The sequence below is a fragment of the Coloeus monedula genome (assembly GCF_965178545.1).
Source record: "Coloeus monedula genome assembly, chromosome: 7".
Lineage (NCBI taxonomy): Eukaryota > Metazoa > Chordata > Aves > Passeriformes > Corvidae > Coloeus > Coloeus monedula.
In genome coordinates, this window is record NC_138787.1 from 7337500 (window position 1) to 7363364 (window position 25865).

Here is a 25865-nt window from a genome sequence, read left to right on the forward strand (position 1 = left end):
TATTATTATTATTATTATGTTATTTCTTATGTCCTTGGTGAGACTGATGAGCTGCTTTTCAGCAAACAAGTCTCAGAGACTGTATCTTCAAGGTAAATGGTGAGGACTATGTGAAATTGTATCCTTTTTGAAAATTGCAGTTATGTCTTGTTAAATTATTCTGGTAACAGTCATGCACCATGGCCAAATAGTTCTCATTCAGAAGGCATTTCATAGGCAGCTGCAGTCAAACACCTCTGCAAGAGGTGTTTACAAACAGAAGTATAGATTATCACTGGAATTACTGCAAGTGGAAGTTTTATTTAAAATTTTTAATGTTAAAAATTTAGTGTGACACTTTTGCAGTAAAAATTTATATAATAAATATCAAAAAATAGAAAAGAATACTGAAAAAATATCCTCATTTCTTTTATCCTAAGGAAATTGTTATTGGGGGCTAATACTGTAAGTAAACATTCTGAGGCTCCTATTCAGCTTGTCCATCAGATTGGGTCTTGCCTTACCTAGGAAAGGACTTTTGAGCCTTATATTATCTTAAGGAAAATGTTAGGCCCACATCTGAGTATCATTGAATCTCTTGGTATTGCCTTCCAGTGTGCCTTCTGGGGGAACTATTTTATTGACAAATTATTTGCTTGTACAGGTTGTGACCAGAGCCTGGGCAGTACAGAGATACAAACACACCTGGTTCCTTTACATCTCCCAATTCTATTCATGCTCAGGTATAGCAGACAGACATAGATAGACAATGTGAAAACCTTGTGACTTGCAGATATAAGAACAGTCTTTGCTCCAGGTCTGAATTTAGTGGCCAGCTGTCACATGGAAAACCGCTAACCTGGACATTTCTGCGTTTTTCATTTTTCACTGATGCCTCAATATTTGATTAAAAAACTTATTCTGGTGTAAGATGATCAACAATATACAGAGCAAGAGAAGAACAATAGGTAAAGGCGTGTAAATGCTACAGTATTAACTCATTTATTGATTCAATTTTTCCAAGTGAGAGCAATTGAAGGGCATTATGAGTTATGGAGGCTGCCTACATTCATCTTTATATTATGTTAAAATATTGCACAAGTAATCTTGCAGTTCAAACTTACCTAAGAAGAGCAGAAAGCTGAATTCCTTATGAACTTGGAATACAGAAGACTTACACATCATCAGAAACAAGCTTCATGTCACTGTCATTTATCAGGACATACTGTTCCATGAAGAATGTATTTGCCATACAGCTGCATAAGACTCTTATTTTCTTGATTTCTTTGTGATGCATAGGAGGATTGAAGACATACAGAATGCAAGGATGCTGTTCTGTTCCCCAGGTATTAATTATGTCTCAGGAAAATTTGGATTATTGTGGAACACAGCAAGTAGGAAGATAGCAATAGAAACCATGGTTAGTAGAGAAATGTCTAATAAATCATCAGGCTGGGCATCAGCAAAATTTATGGCTGAAATGATAAAACTAAAAAATGTATGAAGATTTTTCACTCTCATACTAATGAACTGTTAATTAAATATATTTTACAATAGATTGTAAAAGGATGTTTTTGGGATGTAGCGCGATGGTAGGGGAGAAACAAGGAACAGGTATGAATAGATGGAAACGTAAGAAAATACTACAAAATTGAGGAAGAGAATAATCCTGTATATTATTTTTCTTGGATGGAGAAAATATTATATTCAAACTGAATTCCTTGCCAACAGGTCAGGCCAAATCTTATTCTTTCCATCTCATCTGACTTGTTTTGCATTTGAAACAGATCACTTTCAAATTCCTTACAAAAAATAGGAATAAAAATGTCTCGGTTTGTAAAGTGTTGCTTGTTAACTCTGATGAAATTGTTAATTCAGAGCTGGTTTAACTCAAAATGGTGTAATTTACAAAAGACTTAATATGGTTCCTCATTAAAAAGGAATTTAATTTCACAAGTATCCTGGAAGCCAGGCTGTACCTCTTGTGTGGTGAGGCAGACCCATATAAAGTAAGCAGAAGCAGATTTGTTTCAGAAAACTGAGGGCTTTGTTACACGACTGCCTTGCTTAAAACCTATCTTAGGGTCATATTATTACTGACAACCATCTCACATTTCTGGTGTCTCCCTTGGAGATGTCAGTTCAAATAATTAATTCCTTGTTTCCTTTCTACTCCTCTCTTCCCCATTCGGTTCTGCATCTGTTTTCCTTCATATGTCTTATCTGGGCAAGTGCTGGCCTTTCTTTAAACGTTATCTTTTCCTTCTCACTATTTTTATGAAATGCTTGATGGATCATTGCTTATATGAACCCTTGTAATAATTTCTGAATCTGCTATAAGTTTAGGTGATCTGTGACAAACTAGTTCTTTGACTCATTTTTCCAATTTCTGCCCACTGAAGGTAAGCCTTAATCTTGTTCTTTTTTATAACAGTAAACCTATTCTCAACATGTTGACTTTTGAAGAGAAATTAATTCCTTTCTTTTTAATACTAAAAATAAAAATAAAAACCCCCACAAACTTGAAATCTGAAGAAATAGCCATAAGAAACAGATAGATTCTCATTTGAGAAGCAGTAAAGAGACGGCAGTGAGCTGGCTTCACACTGGAAGAAGAAGGAATTTTAATGCTTACTGACACAAGCCTTCCTACACCTAACAGCTTGGACACTTTTGTGAAATCTTTCAAAACAACAATTGCCATAGAAGGAAAAAGCCAGCTTGCAGACAATACCTTCTGTGACCCCAACACCCAAATCCTAGCCCAGAAAACAAATGTTTCTTTACTACTCAGATGTTCTCAGCAGAATCACAGAAATTAACCAAGAACTTATGCTGAGGGCTAATGTCCTTTGGGAAACAAATCTTGTATTTCAGAAATCTGAGACATGTTCTGCAGACAAAATTAATGATGTTACAAAACATTATTATAATTACCCATGCAGAACTTGATTGATGCAGTATGTTCTGAAAGTTCCCATCATATTATTTGTAATTGTCTTCTTTCGAAGAGCAATGAGATGTTCTGACTATACAGTTTCCCTTCTGGGAAGGAGTATTTTGTGTTTTGCGAGTTTTTTAAAAAAATCATTTATGCACATAACAATAACACAAAAGGATAATTGTGATTTAGAATTGCTGAAGTAAGTCAGCTGGGATGGGCTGCTTTACTTATTAGGGCTGTCTACACTGCAGAGAAACATATTTTGAAGTGCAAAGAGGTTCTGATGTATTTCAGTGTATTTACACTCTGTAAGCAATCCCAGCAGAGCTTTATCAATCCATTCACAACACTGCAGTTTTAATATTGCATTATGAATTCTCAGAAATCAGAGATGGATGTTCTATCTCATCTTAGAGGTGTATGCATTCATATAAAGCCCCATCCCCTTCTTTCATCCCTCTTCTGCTCTTAGATTTTTTTAGGATTCATGTGGCTTTAGCTATGGTTAAAAGGAGCCTAGTTTGATCGAAGTGTTGCATGTTCTAGATTTTTTCCTATATTTGCTCAGCTTTAGAAACTTTTCTGCATTGTTTTGTTCCCTAGAGGTAAAACATAAGCCTAGAATCAAAACATCACCTGTTTTTTTCCAGAGTCTGAGGCAGAGGTATACTAAAGACAGCTTTACCTGTGAACATTCTTTTTGGTGCACTAACCCAGCAATGACTGGGTAACCAGACTCCCCTCTGTGATAATCTCATCTTCTGTTGATGAAGGTGCTCAGTACTTTTGTGGAGAGCCTCTCTCTCTCTCTTATCTAGTGCTGTTATCTAGTTGCTGTGGTTTTGCTTTGTTTGGTGAACACATATCTATCCCATCCAAAATAATGGTGTTTTTTAATGCCTATTTCCCAGCTATCTAATTCTAGGGTATTTCCCTTCACTCCCAATAATTTAGTACCTGGGTATCACAATATTTTTTGTGAATGTTTCTTGCAGTTGCATTTTTATAAAGAAGGGAATACTAGTCCTGTGTTAGATGGAGAACTAGACTATAAAGGCTCTGGTTACATTACACAGTGCAGAAGAGTCCTAAGATCCCTAGACAGCTCTACTAAATTGTCTTACAGAAATATGCAGCATAAAGCTATTAGAAATAGCTGGGGTCTTGGAAATTATACACTTTTGTTATAGCCCTACTACAGGACTCATTAGCACTATTTCTCATATGAAGACATATATTATAGTTTCAACTTTGGAGTTTGAATGTCTCAGCCCAGTGCTGTCCTGAAAGAATGAGCAGTGAGGATACTCCAAGTGGCACTGGTTCCATGAAAGATCAAGGTATAGAGGATGTGGACTCTCCTTTGGGATGGGTTTGGAATGTGGAGAAGGAAAGCAAATTGACTAAGAGCACAGAAGCACAAGTTATCATTCTAGACTCAGTTTGAATAATTTACCCAAAGTCACCCCAGGAATTTCAGGAGTTCAGTTCCCTCTCCTCTGTCTGAGCCCTAAGGACACACATACTAGAACACTGCTTTTACTATGTTCTGTGTTTCTTACTCTGTGTAGTGTACAAAGTATATTACTAATCATATTGCTGTGTGGTTCTTTGGACTTTTGTGGTTTCCTAGTGTTAACAGGATTGTCTGAAAAGAGAACCAATGCCAGGATTTTCAAGAATTCCAACAAGGACACAGGGGAGTTGGATGGAACATTTCCTCTGTTATATGTCATAGAGTTTAATGCTCAGCTTTGATGGGCTGGTGTTCAGGCTCCGCAGTTGCCATTCAGGATAGTGAAGCAATACTCTAGTTCGGATTCCAGCTACAGTATGAAAATTTTAGCGTCTTTCCAAAATTATAGGAATGTAGAAAAATAGGGTTGGAAGAGGCCTCAAGAAATCATTTCGACTATCCCCCTGAAAAAATCTGTTTGTTCCATAATCTTCCTAACAACATCAGAAGTTATTAGATAATATGCTGAAACAAAATGAATCATATAAAAAATCTGGTTTACATTCTGGGTGAAATTTGCCCTTATGCAGAAGCCAGCAGAAAACATCCAATTTTCTCTCTTAAAATTACATTAAGATTTAGGATGACACAATCCTTTATAATCTATGTGGGTGGGCAGTTGCTGGCAAAGAGGGGTTAGATCCAGAAAGGAATGAATCTCTAGTGGGAATGAGCCTTTTACGTCTTAGCCCACAATGTGGTGTGCTTGACTTAGTAGTTTTCTTCTAATGGATGAAACTTTCTTTACCTCATAAATCACATAAATCACGTATTTCCACATTGCTGACAGTATAAGAAGTCAAACTGAGGTTAATGTATGAATGATTGGCCCATAGCTGGCCATAGGATGGAAAACTGTGATTCAGGCTCCTGGATTTTAAAGTAAAATACTCTAAAGTTTCCTAGTTTCATGTAATGAGAATTCTCTAGAAGAAGAAGATATAATCCCAGAAAGTGTATGCTGCAAATGAACTTGAGCTGTATTGAGAAAGATTAAGCACTGCTCATTTTAATGTCTGTTTGGCTCTGTGCTTTCTTAATTTCAGGACTGTATCTGGGGATTGCAGGTATGATAAATTTATGATAATAATAGCTATTCATTGAACTTACTTAAACTTTAAAGAGCACTCATAACTTTATAATAAAAGCTGTATTAAGGATTTTAAAGGGACAGGTATAGAGGCTGATATGAATAATTATAATAGTCACTCCTATACCTTTGAAAATTCAGTTCATACCAGCTGAGGATTTGCACATTTCCCTTGCTCTGAAGAGCATGAGGTTAAACTGGCAGCAAAATTGCAACATCTCTGGTAGTCTTTGTGTGCCAGGAACATGCATAGATGGTAGATGTTCTTCACCATGAACATGCATTTACATTTATATCAGAGATAAGGTATAATATTTGGGTGGAAAAGTATAGCAACTGTACTGTTCATTTAAAGTCACACCAGGCATGGAGTATATGACATACCAAATTTTATAGTAGTGTAAACAAATCCCAACAGGATTTTAAATAATTACATTTCATTCATTGGAGGCAGAAAAAGCATCCTTCCTAAAGATTTGGAAGACTGAGAAAGGATTTAATTTTTTTTACTTAAACCCTTAGAGGTCTCTCTAAACTGGATTTCTAACAATAAAATCTTTTTTTCATGTAGTACACACAAATGATGAAATGCAGCTGTCACAATGGAGCAATTTGAACATAGAACCACCTGCTTTTCTTGGAATAGTTATGTTTTACCTTCCCCAAATTTATTTGTTATTTTAATGCTAAAGGTATGGTGAGTGGAGGTTTCCCTGAAGGGATGCCACAGGCGTAATTGTTTCAGTGTGAAGTGGATGGAAGGCAGCTGTGGTAAATGACAGTAAATTAGTGTTATTATTTCTATCAAATATTTTCACAGTAAAGCCTTCTTTAATATGCTTGGAGAAATGCATACAAGAGCCTCTCGATTTCTTTGTGACACAGAGTTACCTCAAGGGAAAGGAACAACTCCAGTTACTGTAACACCTGTTCCATTTTATAAGCTCAGGAAGGGCTGGAAAGAAAACTTGTCTAGAGTTTCAAGCAGTCATTGCAGCCTAGATTTCTATTCAGAATTACATAGAAATTATGACTATGCCTGGAAGCTGATGAGAAAAAAAAATCGCCAATGTGAAATCATTACCTCTTGGTTAAATAATTCTTCTGAAACAGGTCAAGATGTTCCACATACTGAATGCTTTGCCTTTTTAAGGCTTGTGTTTTATTCTTTGTTGAAGCTACTGCATTATAGCAAAGTGACTATAGAGTTTCCTGACACTGTGATCTCTGCTCACCAGAGTACAAGACCCTGCATACTTTTCCTGTGATACAGAGTGGAGCTATAAATACTCAGAAGCTAACATAATGGTGAGGGCTTGTAAAGTATTGCTGTGATGTGAATTTAGGCCATTGTAGAACTGGTTTGAAAAAAACCAGTCTGGTGGGGTTTTTTTGGAAAACAATATGGCCAGTTAAAAGCTGATATTTTTTTTCCTTGCTCATATCACTGAATGGTAAGATTAGACACATGCCCCCAGATAATTCATGTCTGGAACATCACAGTCACACTCCAACTCCCTTATTAGGTAACCTCTGGATTTTTCCAATCAACAACCTCCAGAAGCAGAATCTTTCTGAGGAATCCTCAGGGGAGTCAAAATGGGAAATTTGGTGGTTTGGTTTTGTTTTAATGTAAAAGGCTGTATTATCTGGCCTGTAAGTATAGGAGGCTGTTGCTAAAACAGTAAAGTCTGGTGGGGCAATGTGGGGTAAGGTGCACTTTGGCATTGAAAATGCTGGGAAACGATTGGCAACAAGGATATTGCTTCCCTGTAATGAAAAGAGCACGCATGCAAGGATTCATTTACAGATTAATTTGCCAAATCTCTTCTGATTAAATATTTCCTCACTAAACCTTTTATCCATCTGTTTCTCTGGAAGTCTTTAAAGATTACCAGTTTCACTTTAAAATATCCAGTGAGCTTGTTTCTTGTCCATATGCAAGGACATAGAAGGAAGAGAATATACTGATCATTTACCAGTGCTAAATCCAATCTGTTTCTCCAAGTCTCCTTACCTTGCGTAGTTTAAAAACACAGAAAACAAAGAATATTTTATGTGTAAATCATTAGTGCAAATAAATACAGAGTAGTAAGAAATTAAATAGTCAATCAGAATGTCTGATTTCCCTTTTTTTCATAAGGAAGATTAAAGTACTTATGGCGCTTTAACAGAATGAGACAAAACATGATGGAATGCCTTTGTTTCTTTTTACTGAAGCTGGGAAGTAATGCAGGTTTCTTAGATTAATATTTAGCTTCAGGGAGTGAAAATCTAACTACTCAAGGTGGAATAAATGCAATATTAAGAAATAAAATTGTTCCTGGCATGCTAAGATTATATTTAGTATTGGATTGACAGTTAGTTTTGGCTTCTAGTCATATTTTATCTTTTTTTTTTATCCTCATCGTTTCAGGTAATTTAAATTTATAAAGCATGGTACTGATGTGACAAAAGAATGCAGAAAAATACCTGTAAGTGGTATTTATTAAATTTGTACATTAAAGTAAAATATAGACATCTGTGCACTTTAAAGTAATTTAATTAGACCTTTTTGCATTGTATTTAGATTATTTTCTAGTTTTAATTTGTAGGGGACAGAAATAGATTATCAGAATTTTTTAATCAGCATCATGAGCCAGTATCAGTTCCTTCACTATCGGGATTATTTAAATTTTCCAGGTTAGTGCCTGTATTGAGGTAACACACATTTTATCCTAGCGACATGAAAGAGAACTGAATGTAGTTTTTGTTGTGAACTTCCCAAAATAAACCGAATAAACTTGAAAAAGCAGAGACACAAGTATTGACTGTAATATTACACTACTGAGGTCAGGAGGGGTTGACTGAGCATTTTTCTGAAATGGAGACCAATTTTTTCTTTTTTATTTTCCAGTATGGTTCTTATAACTGAGGTTTTAAGTTTCCTGTTTTCTCCTGAATACGTTGAAATTATTTGCTTCAGTCCCTCAATGGCATTTTTTCACCCAAGAGATAAATCACACTGGAAAAGAGTAAAGTGGGAAGAAAAGTGGAAGAGGGGTGTCCTCCTGCTGAGACCCTCTTTGTTCTCCCCTCCCTCCTTCAACAGAGAGAAGGTGCAGTCCTCAGCTAAGAGGCTCCCTGCTTACAAGGGGAGAGAGCATCATGAGACATTAAGTTCTGCCTCACATAAGAATTTTAAATTTCCAAGGTAGTGCAGAGCTCCTAGGACTTTGTCATTTGAACCTTGACTGTGTGGGGTGAGAGCAGAAGTGTCTGTTCTGCCATCAACCTCAGAGCTGTTCCTCCCCCTCAGGTGTTCTCAATTGCTCTGAAAATTACCCCTCACAGCCAATTAATTACCTGCTGGGAGGACACCAACTTCACTCACACAGTGAGGAGTAGCTGTTGGAGGAGTTGGGGAAGGGAAGGGAAGAATGGAAGGGTAGGAAGGGTGTTTTACAACTGATATTACTGGTAAGGAGATTAAAAAGTTGAGCTAAATGGTTGGGATGGGATGCTAAAGCATTCATATCTCACCAAAATAAGATATTTCTTTGTTTTATGAGTGTGCACTGGTATAAGTAGAATTATTCTAAAATAACATTGTTTGAAAAGCTCATGTAATTATTTTACTTATTTTTCAGAATTTAGGTTGGAGGGTTTCAGTGAGTTCTCCATATGTTATCAAAATTTGAAATTTTTTTCCCATGTGTTCCCTTCCCCTTCAAATTTTGCAGAAGTAAAAAAAACTAAGATGAATCCTTGGAAATACTTAGATATGTAATTTTGCCTATCTTGCATTAGAAAGAAAGCTTCCTTTTTAAAGAATAAAACATGTGGTGACTAAAGGTAAATTATTGCTTAATGCTCAGGCCCAGAATTTTAGATGAAGGAGCAGCTATGTTTGCTTTTCTGTCTAAATGACTATATATGTGTCCATAAGTGTGCTATTGTGGTTAGTATGTCATAAAATTCTTGAAGCTACAGAAGTGAGGAGTGGAGTTGCATAGTGGTGAACAGAGGAAGAGCTCAGAAACAGTAAATTATCTTGCTTTTTAGGCAGTTGAACCTCTGAGTATTGAAACTACATGTTCAAGTCATAATGTTTGTATGAAGATTGTATGAAGAATTGTATTTGTATGAAGATCCTGAGAGATGTGATTAAAAACTTTGCTTTTTTTAAGAACAAACAAACATAGCAGAATCTCTTGTGTCATTTGCCATAATGGTTTGACATTTCTAGCCAAATTAAATATGTTTAAGCTTTGAAGTTTCCTTATTACCTCTGTGTCTTCATATTTTTTGTTCACTTGGGTGTGTGGGAATCTGTGCCGTATGTTTTTGGTAGGCTTTTTGTGGAACACCAATAATCTGCATGGACTAGAAAGCAGTAAAAATGAAACAAATAGTCATAAGAGCCCACCCTGCAGTACCTCTAGCTCTACTATTCCCTTACTTTCTCCTTACCCTGCATTTTAAATAGTGGGGTGCTAAGATGAGGGTATAATTGTGAGAAGTGTGCACATGCTCATTTCTCTGGTCTCTGCATGTAGGTAATGAAGAAGACTCATTAAGGATGTATTAAGAAACTCTAGGAGAGAGAGATGCTGCCAGAGCTGGTGCACCTGGCCCCTAACTGCAAATCATTCCCCTTTGTGCTGCTGAAGCCTTTGGATTAAGAGGTAACTTTTTTTTTTTTTTTGTCTTTGTAAGAGTTTCCCTGCTTAGTTTTAGTAAGAGGCTTCATTTGCTATTTTTCCTAAGCAGAATCAAAGGTAAATCCTGTTTGTTACGGCTGAAATTTGATCCACTGTTTAAGAAATTGCCTGCTGAACTGCATCTTTCTGTGTGTAGCCTGACATAATTTCTATTGTGGGTTTAGAGGACTGCAAATAGTAGTTCTACGTGGAAAATATACTTTATTGCCAACACACACATATGTTTTCTGAATCACTTGAAAGTTTTATGTAAAACTGCATGTTTCACTTACCAAGTTGCAGATATTTTGATATCTACTTGTGTTAATCAATTTAAATGAGGAATGATAGTCAAGCAGGTTGTGAATCACCCCTAAGATATCAAGCTAATCATTCTTGCCAGTGTTTAGCCATGAAAGTTTTCAGGGCCAAATTGATTACCAGCTTTATATGCTCAACCCACTTTAGTCATAGGCAAGAATTTGTTAGTTTTTTCTGAGTTTGAGTTCTTAATTAATTTTTAATATCTGTAACTCAGTCAGTGTTATCGCTAACAAAAATCTGGAGCTGAAGGAATCTGAATTCTCCATAATTAATGTTTATGCACACTCAGCTTGTTCCATTTCTTACTTTTTGCTTCACTAACTTCTTTTATCTCTCTTATAGTTTATTTCTTTTGTATTCTGTTTCCTAGTCACTTTAATATTCCCACCCTTCTATTTTTCACTTTATTTTTATCCGTATTGGGTTACTTATCCTCTTTTCTGTCTTATTGCAGAGCTGAGCATCCATAGAAGAGTTGAATTCCTTTACCATTTTTTTACCCCCTGCTCTGGTTTCTCCTGCTGTAACTTGGTGTGGATGCTTATGCACATCAGAGCCCTGCTAATGTGATAACATGTGCTGACTTGCTGCAAAAGCTGACGATCAGCTTTCCATAGTCCCAGTTGGTTTTAATGGAAGAACAAGTTACTGCTGTGGCATTGCTTTCCTGTGATTCCTGCTGGTATATGGATCCAGCACTGTTAGTTGCCAAGGTAGTTTATGAGAAAAGTGCCTTTTGTCAGAAAACTGGCTCAACAAAATTGTTTAGAACAGTTCTGTTCTAATCCCATGTCTCTGCTTATCCAGTAATTATTAGATCCAGCAGATAGCCTGACCTTGGGGATATGTAATTCCTTCTGTGGTGAAGAGAGATCAGACTTTTCCCAGATTAGGAATATACATGAAATGATACTAATTGGAAAATTAATTTCTCATGTATTGTAAATTCTCATGTAATTTCTTGTGGCCTTCTTTCCTCCTCCCTGACTCCAGCAAGAATGGCTGTTTTTGGAAGGTTTATGTCAGGGCAAATACTAGGTTGTTACATTGCTTTGCATTTTGTCTGGTCTTTGAGTAGCTCCTAGTTAAAGAGGTTGTTTTTTTCTAGCACAAGTAACTATTGATGGAAAAATGATATCGCAATTTGGAGAACTGTCTGAAATGGACTATGGCCCTGATGAGAAAAAACTTTTATGAAATGTCATATGTTAAAAATAACTTGATAGCAGAACAAAGATTCTCAGGAATATAATTCTATGGAATCTCTTGATTTTTCATTTCTAACAGTTGGAACCACATCTGGTAGTGTAATATATAATATAGTGTATTATATAGTGGTCCCATTCTAAAGAATGGGAAATTGAGATAGTGAGTGCAGGCCTTTCACTTGACAGAATACCTTGGGGAAGAGCTACGTGACTTAAATAAGTTTGAACAATTTAGGAGCAGAACTACCAAAACAACAATATCTTTCCCTTGAAGGCTGTCCGGATTAGTCTAATACTCATCCCAAAGTTTTTAAATCTTCACAATTATCAGGTTATGTTTATAAACTTTTAATAAAGAATCTGCTCCCTTTAAGCTTCAATGGTTTGGTTGATATCCTCTTGTTTTGTCACAGCTGAGTTTAACTACATACAACGTTGCCAGCCAGCTATTTCAATTTCTAGGCAAAGCTCAAGTTTTCCCGTTATGTTCACTGTCCTGTTAATGGTGATAGATGCCATCTTTTCCATATTTATTTTGAGATCACATGACCACAGAGTCTAATTTTCATAAAGAATATTCTCCTGCAGCAAATGCCAGATTGACCTAATAATGTTTTTATCCTATACTCTCAGCTTAATTTTGTCAAGCTAGCTGGATAAGAGTTATTTCAGTTGTAATTAGACCAATATAAATCATGTCCTGTCATGTATATTCCCTCAAGAATACTAGAGGAAAAGAAGGTTAGACAGACATGGAGCAGTGAGGGCTGCCTGCTCCCTGAGAGAGGGTGAGCCAGGAGATGAGGGTGATAAAACAGACAGCAGTGCCCAAGTGAGGGGAACCATGGGCAAACACAACCTTGGGATGGCCAGGCAGGGCCACTGAGACAAGGCCAGGCCAGGCTCTGGGGCACAGTGGGCTGGATAAACAGGGCCCAGGATGAGGCAGGGGCTGGACTGCACCACAGCAGGAGGTGCAGCTCGGGTCGAGGGCTGATGGTAGAGGCTCAGCTGAAAAGCAGCTCCCACAGGAAGGGGCTTTGGCCCACGCTGCTCAGGCAGTGAAGGGAGGGGGACAGCCTGGACAGGCTGCAGCTGCACTGCCTGCCTTGGCCCCCAGCCCAGGCAGACAAGCCTGCAGGATGGAGCCACTCAGGCCCTTGCATACGCTTTGCAGTCTTTAAACTTGTAAGAGTTGTTGAATGCTGGTATATTTGCTTATTCCATTCTCTGGTAAGGTTTCTAAATCCATATTTAGAATCTTTTTTTTTTTTTCTTTAGACTACTGGAGGCTGAAAGTCTTTGACAAAATCCTGTACATTGTGATGTGTGTTCATGGGAGTTAGACTTTTCTTCTCTGTTTTATCTCTTCCAAGTTCATTGCTATTATTTTGCTGTTGCACTGATGCTTGAAGCATTGTCACCTGAGGTATGACCCATGCCAAATGACATATGTAATTTATCTTTTGTTTATTTTGTGCTGTTCCATTTTATTGATATTTAGTAGCAACATCTGTGAGATGTCACTGTGTAGTGTAACAAAGCTGTAATGCAGGACTTGTTTTTTCCCTTGTGTTCTCTTTAGTTCCATGAGATGTCTTTCTTGTAGCAAAGCTGTCTTAAAAATGCTGTGATCACAGTTCCCCTTGCTTCAGGTCTGACAGAGAAAGTATTTTTGTAGAACTTCGTAAATTGAATGTCTGAAATAATTCAGAGTGCAAGCAGCACATCAAGAAGGAAGACCACATTTTTAATACTGTACATTTTAGGCTTTTAATTATACTAGTTATTCTGGCATAAATTAACAGGGGTAAGAAAATGGGGTGAATTTGGGAAGGCTGTGAGCACCAGGGAAGGCTGCTGAAGCTGGCATTTCAGCTATCTACCTACTGGGTGCCTGGGTCTTTAATTGTGAAGCATTTAGTGCTAGTACTAGTTTAAAGTACTCTTTCCATCTAGCAACTCTGCCCTTGCTACTTCCCCTGTGACATGGTATGCCAATGCTTCTGTCAAAATCAACTGGCTTAAGGGGAGCATGGACTGTGTGGAGAGCAGGAAGACCTTGTGATGATTTCCCTACTGTTTCGTGTTGTGAAACCATGTGTCTGGAATGCACCAAATTAACCATGGAAGCACTTATTGCATACTCTGCATGGGAAGACCATATTAGAGGCTAGTTATAGATTCTTAATAATATTTCTAATGTGGAAAAAATCTCTTTAGGAGAAATGTGAAAAATCAATCAGAAATTCATTTAACTTAGCTTTCTAAATCTTTTTGCTTTTACTTAGTCTGATGTTTTAAATGTGACTACTGTCACATTGCTTACAAAAGTAAATAGTGCAGCAGTTAAAACATTTCTATTCTCTGCTTGTTTTAGCCTTCTTCATAGCAGTTGGTATTTTCTATAACTACAGAACTTGAGTTAAAACAGTTTTGAATCTTCCACCTGTCGTTCTTATTTTTTTCTTCCACATTGCATACATAATTTCTTTTTTCTTGATACAAACACTGTAAGTCTTCTGGATTATATTTCTCCTTGTGTAATATAAGGCTGGTAACTCTCTGAGACTCTATGCAAGGACGGAATCATACCCTGCCACAGAACAACAAATTCACCATATTTTACTCATATTTTACTAGTGGTTTAAAATTTTTATGCTGTCTGTTAAGAAGCTGATTTATTAAGTCTGTAAGTTTCTTTAAAAAAGGGTGTTTGGAAGCTTTCAGTAATTCAGTGCACAGCACTTGATGTGATTGTCAGTCCTTTTATCTGCATAAACAGTTTTATGATTACAAGGGTGAGACAAATGGGGATTTAGTCCTGCAGTTCCAAGTTCTTTTGCTATTGTTGGCTCCCTGCCAGACCAGCATGGAGTAAACATGCAGGCTTTCTCTCCTTATTCCTGGCATTTGATAAAAGTGGCTCCAAACAGATTTTTGCAGCTAGCAAGCATTTGGTGACTCACGGGAATTCCTAAATTTGTATGCAGTGGCCTATGCCATTCTTAATAGAGCAGCAGTATGGATTTACTTAGACTTGCTGTGTTGGAGAGGGTGATTACTGCCTGTTAATTTTACTCTGACCTTATCTAAACATTTTAAAAGGTCAAAATAAAACAATAAAGTCTATTACAGTAAAGCAAATCTATTCCATGTTTCTACCACATGCATAAATCTTTTTCTTAGTGTATGACAAAAATAATGTCTCCTGCCATAAGGATTAGCTAGCTTTATGCTTTCAGCTCTTGTGGAGTATTTTTAGAGCCTAAGTATTATACAAAAACATTAGAGAAAATGAATCTAGAAATGAATTGTGCAGCTCTGTCATGCTGATGTTGGTAAAGTTTTGAAGAAGTTTGCTTAACAGTTCAGTCCTGATCCCAGGGCTGTAAGCATGAAAAGGGCATATGAAAGTTTCTGTGCCTAGTTGGAGCCCTGACTATATTTGAAAGCAATGAACTGTTTCTCTGTCTCTCTGCATGGATTATAGAGTATCCAAAGTATGTGAACTTCCCAAAAATGCCTAAAAGTTTCATTGGTGACCTATTAGATTGTTTTATCCTAGATTTTAAGGAATGTATGCCATTGAAGGATAATTTTGATGTAGATTTTCCAGAAAGTGTGTGCTCCTCTTTTCTAGTAATTTCTTACTGGAATTAAGTTAAATTAATATAGGTATTTAAAATGCTTTTCCTAAACCAGTGTTTTGGATGGTGACAGAGACAGCTTTGAAAATGAGTAATCGTGTGTTTCCGAAAGTACTTTAACTGAAACAGGACTGTAAATGTTATACTGCAGAGTTTTTATTCTGGCTACGTTTGTGTGACCAAATCTAGCAGAATGCCCCTGCATGGCCTCTTGTCACTGTTCTTAGAAGAGCTAAATCCTACATCCCAGGTATTTTTAGTCTCTAGGGTTATACTGGTCCTGGTTTCCTAATTAGATTTATTCCCAGAAGGTAAGTTGTTTCTGTGCCACCAACTTCTAAGATACATAGTTCAAGCTATTATTCAGAAGTGGGTTCTTCTCCAAGTATCAATGTATCTTCAGCAAAGATGGGGTTGCAGAGAGGTGATAAATGTTGTTTTGGATTTTATTTGAAGATCAAAGCTTAATAGTGAAGGCAGCTAGAACGACTGTCAGAAAATAATTCTGAAGTCTTCACCCTCCTGCCCTTCCCTTAAATCAAGTAACATCTGCTACTAGGTTTGTACTGTCACTCCTAAATTCTGTCTTGGGGGAAAAATGACTAGTAAAAACGTAGAACACATCCCCAAGTTAATCCTGGACAAAGTCACTAATTACAGGATGATTGAGAAACTACTGTCACCCCAAAAATTTTATTAATTCTTTTCCCCCTTTTATAGCACTGATAGTGTTAAAGAAATTTATATTTTTTTAATTATTATTTTTACTGACATGAAAACTTGGGAAATTTTTGCACCTATGTAGTTTTAGTTCTTGAATTGCAAATGTGTGGATTGGGGACCGGCTTTCACCCTGTGTGTTCTTGATATCTAGGCAAGTCAGGCTAATAAGTGTACAGGACCTATCCTGGTTCTGTGTTAATTATCCAATCTCTTGCCACTTTGTTATTCATCTTTGGGAGTGTGTTCCTCTGTGTAAACCCTGTCAGCATTCATACAGGACTTCAGAGTCACAGTTTCAAAAAATCAGAGAATACAAGAATCTATTCTATCTGTTCAACAATTGAAATTTTGTATTTTTCCTCTCTTGTAGGTTGAGATCACTTCCTAAGTTGGTATTGCCTCATTCATTGAACCTTGGGTAACCTTCCTTCTTAATTAACTTTGAGAAAGCATGTAAGTGTAAGCCTACAGATTAATTTTTATTTCTGTGTGTACTTTACTGTCTGCCAGAAGAAACATTTAATTTCCTGGTGACAGGAAGTCCTCTTTGAGCAAAGAATCCCATTCTTTCTGCTATTATTTTGAGGTCCTATACTCAATTACTTTCTGAAACATGAACAAACAAGGAATCTCTGTGAATTTGAGTGAAATAAATACATAGAGGAAATATTGTCAATCACTGACTTGTATTCTTTGCACAAATGCAATAATCTAGACTGAAAAGCAAATAGCACTGCTAGAATTTGTAAAATACTGCCTTCAAGAGCCATAAATGTCTCTTATACTTCCAAAAGAGATAAACCATCTTAGAAGCATTTGTGAGTTGAAGTGTATTAAAGCTTCCAAAGAGTTGCTGTTTGTCAGTCAGTGTCTGATGTCTCTTGACTTCTGGCAAAGTGTAAAATTGGAGGCTGGCTCTTTGTCAACTTCTGCTGACAGAATCTGCCATAGCTTCCTATAGATAGTAGTCAGTAAAGCCTCTGTAATATAAGCTGTTGCCCAATAAAAAGTGAAATCCCTTCCTGCCAGTGCCAGCTATGACAATCTAGTGATATGAGCCAGCTCTAAGCTTTGTCCTTTGCTCTTAATAAAGGTTCATGTCTCATCCTTCATTTGTTTGGGGCTCCCAGATCTTGCCTTGCTGTTTGTACCCTGCTTGTCTGCTTTGTTATCACTTGGATGACATGTGCAGGAGTTTTTAGGCCAATAACTTCTAAGAAACAGAAAATTTTTAATAATTTGAAGCAGAATGTTAATTTTTTAAGTATGAGATTACAACTTAGCTATTGATCTGTCTTTCTTTTAGAGAGAAATCCTATTTATCAGTAAAAAGTGGTTTTTTTCCTCTTTTTTTTTTTCCTAATTGTGCTTTTATGCAGAAGCTATACAAAATAGCAATGACGAATTCAAGCAAAACATAAAACTAATTGTTTTATCCTCTCAGAACAACTGGAGTCCTACTTAGAGACAAATGATAATACAACGAGTGTTGCATTTTAAGCCTCAGGTCTTTTACACAGGTTTTTTCCTTTGAAAAAATTTCCCTTTTTATCTCTCTATGCTTAGACATGGGTGACTAAAGACTAAGTTTTTTGTCTTTGGCCTGAATATAGAACTATTTTCACATATTGTTTCTCTGAAAAGTGGTACAAAACAAATTACAGTGCCTCAACTGGAGTAATCTCAAGAAACTGAACTAACGGCTGAGGAACTGACATAGCAGGTTGATCTCTGTAAATATCAGTGGGAGCTCCTCTTGAATGCAAGAAAGGGAATGCCATGGGGAATAGACATTAACAGCATGCAGAGGAAAAGACTGGTGATGGCAGAAGGTCCATGGAAACATTAAAATTACGTACTTGTAACTAATTGGATCTTGAAAATAAGTGCCTTTTTGTTAGGTGTCAGGAGTTTGTCTTAAGCTGTTTGGCATCAATAGGTAATGTCTACTCTGGCGCTTTCTTGGCACACAAGAAACAGAGGGGGAAATTGTAGGTTCAATATTAGCAAATTGTTGCTTTATTCATGCTTTGTCATTGACCATCTGCTTCATAACTGCCCACTGGGAATGGGCACAATTTAATTTTAAATTGAAAAAAACCAAAGAAATGTTCCCATCTAGCTCTTGGCTGCCCCTGTTGGGAGTAGATAGGCCAAGTAGTCATGGTCATGACACACTGCCCTCAGATTCAAGACAACAGGTTTTTATTATCCATTGCTCATGTGGATCGAAGTGAATTATTGAAATACTAAATATGAATTGTTTATTCATGATGGGTAAATATAAAGCTGACGTTAAGGGACTAATTGATCTGAAAGAAGTTCTGGAGTTTTAAAGGTAGGACTTTAAAGGTAGAATAGATGGCATTATAAAAATGTTAAATATGAAAAAGCTGAATCCTGTGGAACTGTCTGATGAAAAAGGATGTTGCATGATTACTTAATATAAAGAGGAAAGTTAGATGTTGTCTAGGAGAGGGTTAATGTGCAAAGCTATAACATGAGTTCTTGAAATCCACTTGGATAGTATAAAGCAAAACGTACCTGATTTCAGTAGCTTTTAAATAGTTATTTTAAGCATTTTTTTGGTTGAACATGTTTGTATTAGTCATTCCTTTGAATGCATTCAGAAGGAGGTATCATTCACCCTTGTGCTTCTGAACTACACTGTAACTTTAAATGCTGCATTGAATCAGCAGAGGAACAGAAATCAAAGCTTTTTGTGTGCTAGTTTGCTTTTTTGGGGCTTTTGATTTGGTTTGGTGGGTTTTTTTTGTTTGTTTGTTTTTTTTTGTGTTTGTTTGGTTTTTTTTTTGTTTGTTTTGTGGAGAGGGAGCAATGAAGAAGACTTATATGTATGGACATAGTGCATGTCCAGACTTAAATGGCCAATGAAAAACCTGTTCTCATCCATGGAAGCAGCTGGTTATTGTGTTGCAGTTTCTCATTTTGAGGCACAGAATTATTTTTGTACGGTTCACCGTAGTCAGAGGAATTATTTCTGGAGTGAGGAGTTGAGACTGATTGCAATTTGAAATATACAGTATTTACTGTCAATCCTTTGCTATTTAATTAAATTGTAAAAACTGAAGGATGCCCAGCTTCCAGGTGTGCCATGATAAAGATAGCCTGAAGTGGCTTTACGGAAAAGAGAAATCAAATCAGTGCCATCTCATTTTGATCTTCTATTATGTTATGTGTTCTGGTCACATTTCCAGTGTTTCACTGAAAATCAACTTACATATTTACTCTTCAGAAGTAGGAAATAAAATTTTAGAGGTATTGTAGAAGTTATGAATATAATCATAATCTAGGCATTCCATTATTGCACAGAAGAGTCTGAATGTCTGCTCCTAAGTTCAATTAAAAATTAAGGTTTCTATCATAGGTCTCCTTTAGTCAGTAAAGAGAAGGTAACTGAGAAAATGAGTGGATGATAATTAAGATACACGAGATGAGTTAGGTGGAAAAGTAAAATGTCTCATGTAGGAAAAGGTGGCTCTGAAATACAAAGTATTTTTGGATACCACAGGAGTAATTTTGTTTTACATTTCTGCAATAAATGTTTTTTTTTTTCTTACTGGAGTATTGTTATTAGAGAAATAGAGTTAAGAAGTTGCTCCTGGGATCTGAAGCCCAGACTACTTAAGGTAGTCCATAGTTCAGTAGTTCCCAAAGTTCAAGGTAAAAAGAATAATGTCCCACTTGAGATAAAACCTCTGTGTAATGTAGATACTGTATATGTTAATTTTCATTCTGAAGGGATTGTCTAAACCACTTCTGGACCTGACCATAGCAACATATCAAATATATGGTACAAAATGTGCTCAGAAATCCCAGTATAGCTGAACACCCAAGCAATAGATTATTTTTTAACTATCTGAATTTTTCAGATCCATGTATTTAGGTTGGGTGTCCCCTGAGAAACAGGTTTTCATTAGTATTTCCTGCTTTTAGAATTACTGGAAGTTTTTAACCTTACTCACAGTACATAACAGTTCTAACTGAAAAAATCCCAAACTAGAGAGTATGAGAGTACAGAAAAGCAAAAGTAATATTTAGGCTTTTTATGCTTTTTCTTAATGAAGGCACAGATGACTAGAGCTAAGCAATACCTCTTGTAGCTCATAAGATGACAAACTATTAGGGATGAGAAGAATGGTCTAGCATAGTGACAGATCTCTGGTACACATGGCAGAATAAGCATATGGTCAGCACCTCATGAGCAGGGCCCCAATGTATAAGGAACACAGTGGAGGAGGGCAGAGGGTGGAAGACAACCCAGGCTGAAAAAGGTTTGCCTTTGCTAGTTTAGCAGCACCATGTCAGAGCAGCTGTGCTTGATTCTAGTCCTCCCTAAAATTCAGTTTACTCAGGATGCCAGTTTGCCACTTTAAAAATAGGGATGGTATATTCTGACCTTGCTGGGCTGCTGTGAGAATAAACTGTAATGAATTTCAGAAAGCCACTCTGATGGTAAGGTGTAGGCTGAACTTGTTAGATATAAAGAGCAGCACTGTTCTAGACTAAGTTTAAAAATCATGGATAATGGGATTCACATAGGCAGCTTGCATAGGAAAACCATAAGAATTTAATTTTGTTTATTGAATCTAATTAACAAAAATGATGCAAAAGCATAGAGAGCCTAACAAAGCCTCCTGATATTTACCATCTATATGATAAATATTTTGTAAAATTCGGAAGTATCTGACATTTGAATGAGAATGATTGGAGGGTGAAAAACTGAAGGAAATTAGAGAAGTTTCTTTCAAGACAGCTTCCCTGCCCTAATTACATTCACAAAGTTTATCTTGTGTTTAACCTAGATGGATTCTAGACCAACAATATTTGAATTACATGTAGGACCTAGATCAGAAAAAAGTACAAAAACATAATATGTCTATCAACTATGTATTAACTTTATTAAGATGTATTTCTTCATAAGATTTTGTTGTTCACTGTGGGACAAGACTTGTAACCAATTCCCTTTTGTCATTATTAATATATTTTTGGCTCCCTATGATAAACTTTAACCTGGTAACAAAACCAGAGTATTTTTTTTTACATGAGAGAAAACCATACAAATGCTTGTAAGATCTGCCTTATGATTTCAAAATAAGATCCATTTTTAAATAAAATTGCTCATCATAATATTTGCCTGTCCATTTCTAGAAATGGTCACTGCACCTTTTACAGGCTGTAATTCTTGTTATTTTCTCAGGAAGTATTGGGCCTCATAAAGACAAGAGATTGTTTTGCAATAACTTGTGTTTAGCATAACCTAATTATTCTTACATGGTATTTGGACTTGTCTTACAGATGTCCAGCTTAGACTTGGCTAATAATTGTTCTTGTTTCTTTTATGAGTATGGAATAACTTCTTCCCCTCAAAGAATTTAATTAACAATCATAATACCTATTTCAGGGTATTTTGTCCTCACTAAATCAGTGACAAAACCCACCAAAACTTTTATTTTTGTGTGTCAAAATATATAACTATATTAAAATAGCTAGTGGTTCCATAATGCTTACCTGAATCATTGTATATTTGGGCTGAAATTCTAGGGGTAAACAGTGAATTCTTACTGGTTTCCCAGCTGGGGGTATTTTTGTGGGGCAATTTGGTTTGTTTGGGTTTTTTTTATAAACAAGAAAAGTGTGATATGTGTTTAGCGATACAGGCAACATGGGGGAAACTAACTGCATAGAGAGATTAGGTGGTTAGTAATTTTCATTATTTTAAGAAGTTCATTGATTTTCATTGCAGGTTTAATGTCTGTCGCTTGAGTCAAAAAGCTGAGATTGTTTTTCTTGGCATTTCTCCCACGTGAGACCTGTTTTTTCATGCATTTCCAAGCTACGCTGTCTGGAGCAGTTTAGTGCATTGCACATGTAATCGTCATGAACAGAACTTTCCTCATGACCAAAAGGCTGCGTGCTCTAAGAAAATTGGACCAAGGTGTTGGGCATCATAGGAACACGTGCAAAGAGAGAACCCATCAGAACGAATTAGTCTCATCACAAAGAAACCATAATCTAGGGGGACAGCATGAAGTGTTGGGGAAAACTAAATGTTAACAGATGTGCCAGTAATTGTTCTGATATATAACAGATGCGTGATAATTAGATATTTTTATTTTTTTTATATTTGGAAATTGATTCAAGTGTAAAGAAAACCAGGTGAAAGATGTTGGGGGGAAATGATTTTTAGGGTTTGGGGGTTTTTTTTCTGCATTTCAGAAGAGATGACCATCAATGAAGTGACTAAGGTCACTAAGTTTTCAATTCGCACAGACCTAGAGCTGGCTTTTTCATACAGCTTCCCTCAAAATAACATGTCCTTTTTTTTTCTTTTTAGTTATTATTCTGCATTTTCAGAGACAGCCACAGCAGACAGATGAAAATTCTATGATTTTTATTGTGGCTGAGAGTAGACCTTCGCTGTGTTTTAAATGCAGCACTGTATTCGAGTCCAGGGCAGCTCAGCGATGCTCTTAGGAGCAGTGTGCTTGTCCGTCATAGCACTGCAGCTTGGTTCTAGCAGGCTGCATGATCACATCTAGGCTTTCATTGAGGCCTTGCTTCCGGCATGGAAAGAGATAAGAAAATTAAAGTTTCTGAGCTGTTCTAACAGAAAGAAGCTCTTCTCTGTTTATGTAATTGATTTCCTTCAAAGACTTCCTGGTGCTTAGAGTTGTCCTGCCTGTGCCCTTTTCTTCTCAATGTCAAATGTCCCACAAGGGTCTGGAAGTTAAATATATTTGCTTATGCTGTAATATCTGTGGGGTTAGTTGCTGCATGTAATAAGGGATCAGAACACTGTGAAGTGGTTTAAGTGTTTGAGAAGTTTAGCCATTGTTTTCTGTGTGTTACAATAAGAAATAAGGACAAACTCCTAGTATTACAGTTCTGGGTTTCCTATGGCATCTGAAAAATGAGTAGATCCAAAAGGAAAAAAGGTGGAATGCACTAAAAGCTGGTGATGCTCTTAACTGTGAAGTCTCAAAGCGCTACTTGGCATCAAGCAAAATGAAAAGACAAAAGAGTAAGATGCAAAAGTTAAAAACTTTAAATACTTCATTATTCTTCATGGTATTTTCACATTCAAAAAACTAGATATTCTGGATTTTTAAAATTTTGTATTAGCTTTCTAAGGCTCTATTTTCTAGAAAAGATTTTATTTTTAAGAATATCTTGATGTAGCAATTTTCAATGAATGGTTCATAATGCTGACTGAATAGTAAAGTTACACCCATTCCATACTTCCCAGCAACACTGCTGGAGCAAATAAATCATCTTCATGGGACAATTTGAGGAAGAATTGAAGGTGATGAAGAGGGTTGCACTTTGATTACTTATGGTTCTTGTAGCAGGCACAATGAGACAGAAGTTGTAAGTGACTGAAGTGAGAAGTGATTTTAGTCCATAGGTTACAGGAAAATAGAGTGGAAACTTGAAAAAATTGCAATGTAGCAAATTAAGTTAGTATGTAGGGCAATCTTTAAGATTTCAGATACAGAGATTTGATAAAGAAATATAAAAGTAGAATGACATCAGCATCAATTGCAGTTATTTAATTAATAAAGAAATAAATTTCTCTGTGCAAAATTTTAGTGATAATGGTGACTAGTGGTAATAACATTCACAGCTAGAACGTTGTACTGTAGAATTCTAATTAATTTTTTTTTTCTTCCCTGTCTCTTATCACAGTAGTTAATGTTGCTCTTGTAATTCAGGTGCATAACAGCACCAATGGAGATAAACAGTTGGTAGCCTCATTGTGTACCTGCAAGCAGAATGGTTTCTCTTGCATCTGGCCAGGAAAAAAAGGGCTCTTACCATTTCAGCAGGTTGTATCAGGGCTGTTACCACACCAGTCAGAGTTTAATAAAAATAGACCATTTTCAACTTTTCCTTTCAGCAGAGAGGATCAGTTACTCATTTTTACAGTTAATGTCTAATAGAAGGTCTCTTCATGCAGCATTTTTAATGCCCTGTTGTCATTCCTCTTGGACTTCAGGCAGTATCAGCAACCAGGAAACCATTTTACCAAGTGGCCCAGTTTCTATTTTCTGACAAGCACTGGGCAGGGTCTTGTAATTCCTGCTGTGTTCCTGCTCCTGGATGTAGTATGTTACCAGCAAAGTCATGTCACAGAAAGTGAGAACTGATTTATAGAAAAGACTGTGTATGTGACTTGCAAGACTTGAGAGCTCCTCTGTTACAGTGTTTTAGGAGATGAGGCTTAGTAATGTAGTAATGTTGAAAAGGAGGACCAGACAACTTTGAATAGTTTGCACATTTGCAGAATCACAGACTTGACATGAATGTGCAAAGAAATGTTCTGTCTTATTGATCAGCTCTAAATTATTTAGCTAGGCTGGTTTTTTCCATAATCCTGACATCCTAGAAACACTGCTTTAAGAACCATGGGACTTGGATTTTATTTTCTTTCTCCATCTCATCAAGTGTGTTATCACCAGAAATAACATATTTTTAAAATAAAAAGTAAAAGAAAGGAGAAAGCTGGTTCTTTTTTTTTTTTTTCCCTTTCACTTGAGAGGCTTCTTCATTGGAAAAATGCAAAGCATTTGGGAATATGAAATATGGTTGCCAGAAGTCCACCTGCTGGTTTACAGCACAGAACTTGCTTTGTGGCATGGTTTCTTTGGGGTTGGGAGAAGAGATATTTCAGCTTTATTTTAGTCAGAGTTTGCACTGCTCAAACCCATACCAGTAGCTTTAACTCTCTTGGAAAAAAAGTTTCAAGGACATTGGGTATTTGTTGGAATATGAAATATGTCCTGTGCTATCGCTTTTATTTTTATGGATAATTAATTTTGAATGATATAGTGGAGTCTTCTTTTTCCCTATTACTACGCCAAGTTGAAAGAGTACAAATAAAACTGGAACTTGGATGGTCAAATATATTTTAAAATAAATTCAAGAATATTTGTTGTTTTAGAAGACAACAGATAATGTGCAGAGAGTAACATAATCTGGTAGATGGAAATCAAATATTCTTTTTGGGGAACTGTAATTTGCTGAAATTCCTGAGAATCAAATATGCTGCTTAAATGTCACTTCAGGGGGAAAAAAAAGAGGTACACAACATTATATTACAATTCTGTGTAATAATAATTCTAAATGCTTTCAAAAATTGTATTTGTCAAGATTCATACAATAGTTGGAATAGAGTTGAAGCAAGGTTTCTGTTTAAAATCTGAGATTAGCATATACCTCCAGTGTCTTCAGTGAGCTTTAAAGCCACTATAAATGTCTTTTGAAGTAAAAAGTATTTGAGTTTTTTTGGGCAGAAACTAACTTTGAGAAAAATACTGAGGGATTTCTTGTACATAATAACATCAGATTGATTTACGTTTTTCCTTCATGGTTATCTTTCAAGGGGAAAATAGTCTGAGGGCAAAATCCCCATCTACTTATCCAAGAAAATAAATCAAAACTTTGGGAAAAAAATTCGTAAACACCCTTGTAAGTGGAAACTTGTTTTCCGGCCTCCTACCTGGATTGCTCCCAAATAGGGCAGAGTGTGTCTGGAGACAGGAAAGGTAATTAACATTTCAGAAGAGACTGGATGCTCCAATGAAAAACACTTTGCCTTGCTAAGGTTCCTGACAGGACTGTGTCCTTTTCTGTCCCTCGCCACCCTTAATTGTTATCCCAAGGGAACATTTCCTCTTCTCTGCAAGTAGTAGATTTTATGCTTTGGAAAGATTTCTGTATTCCTG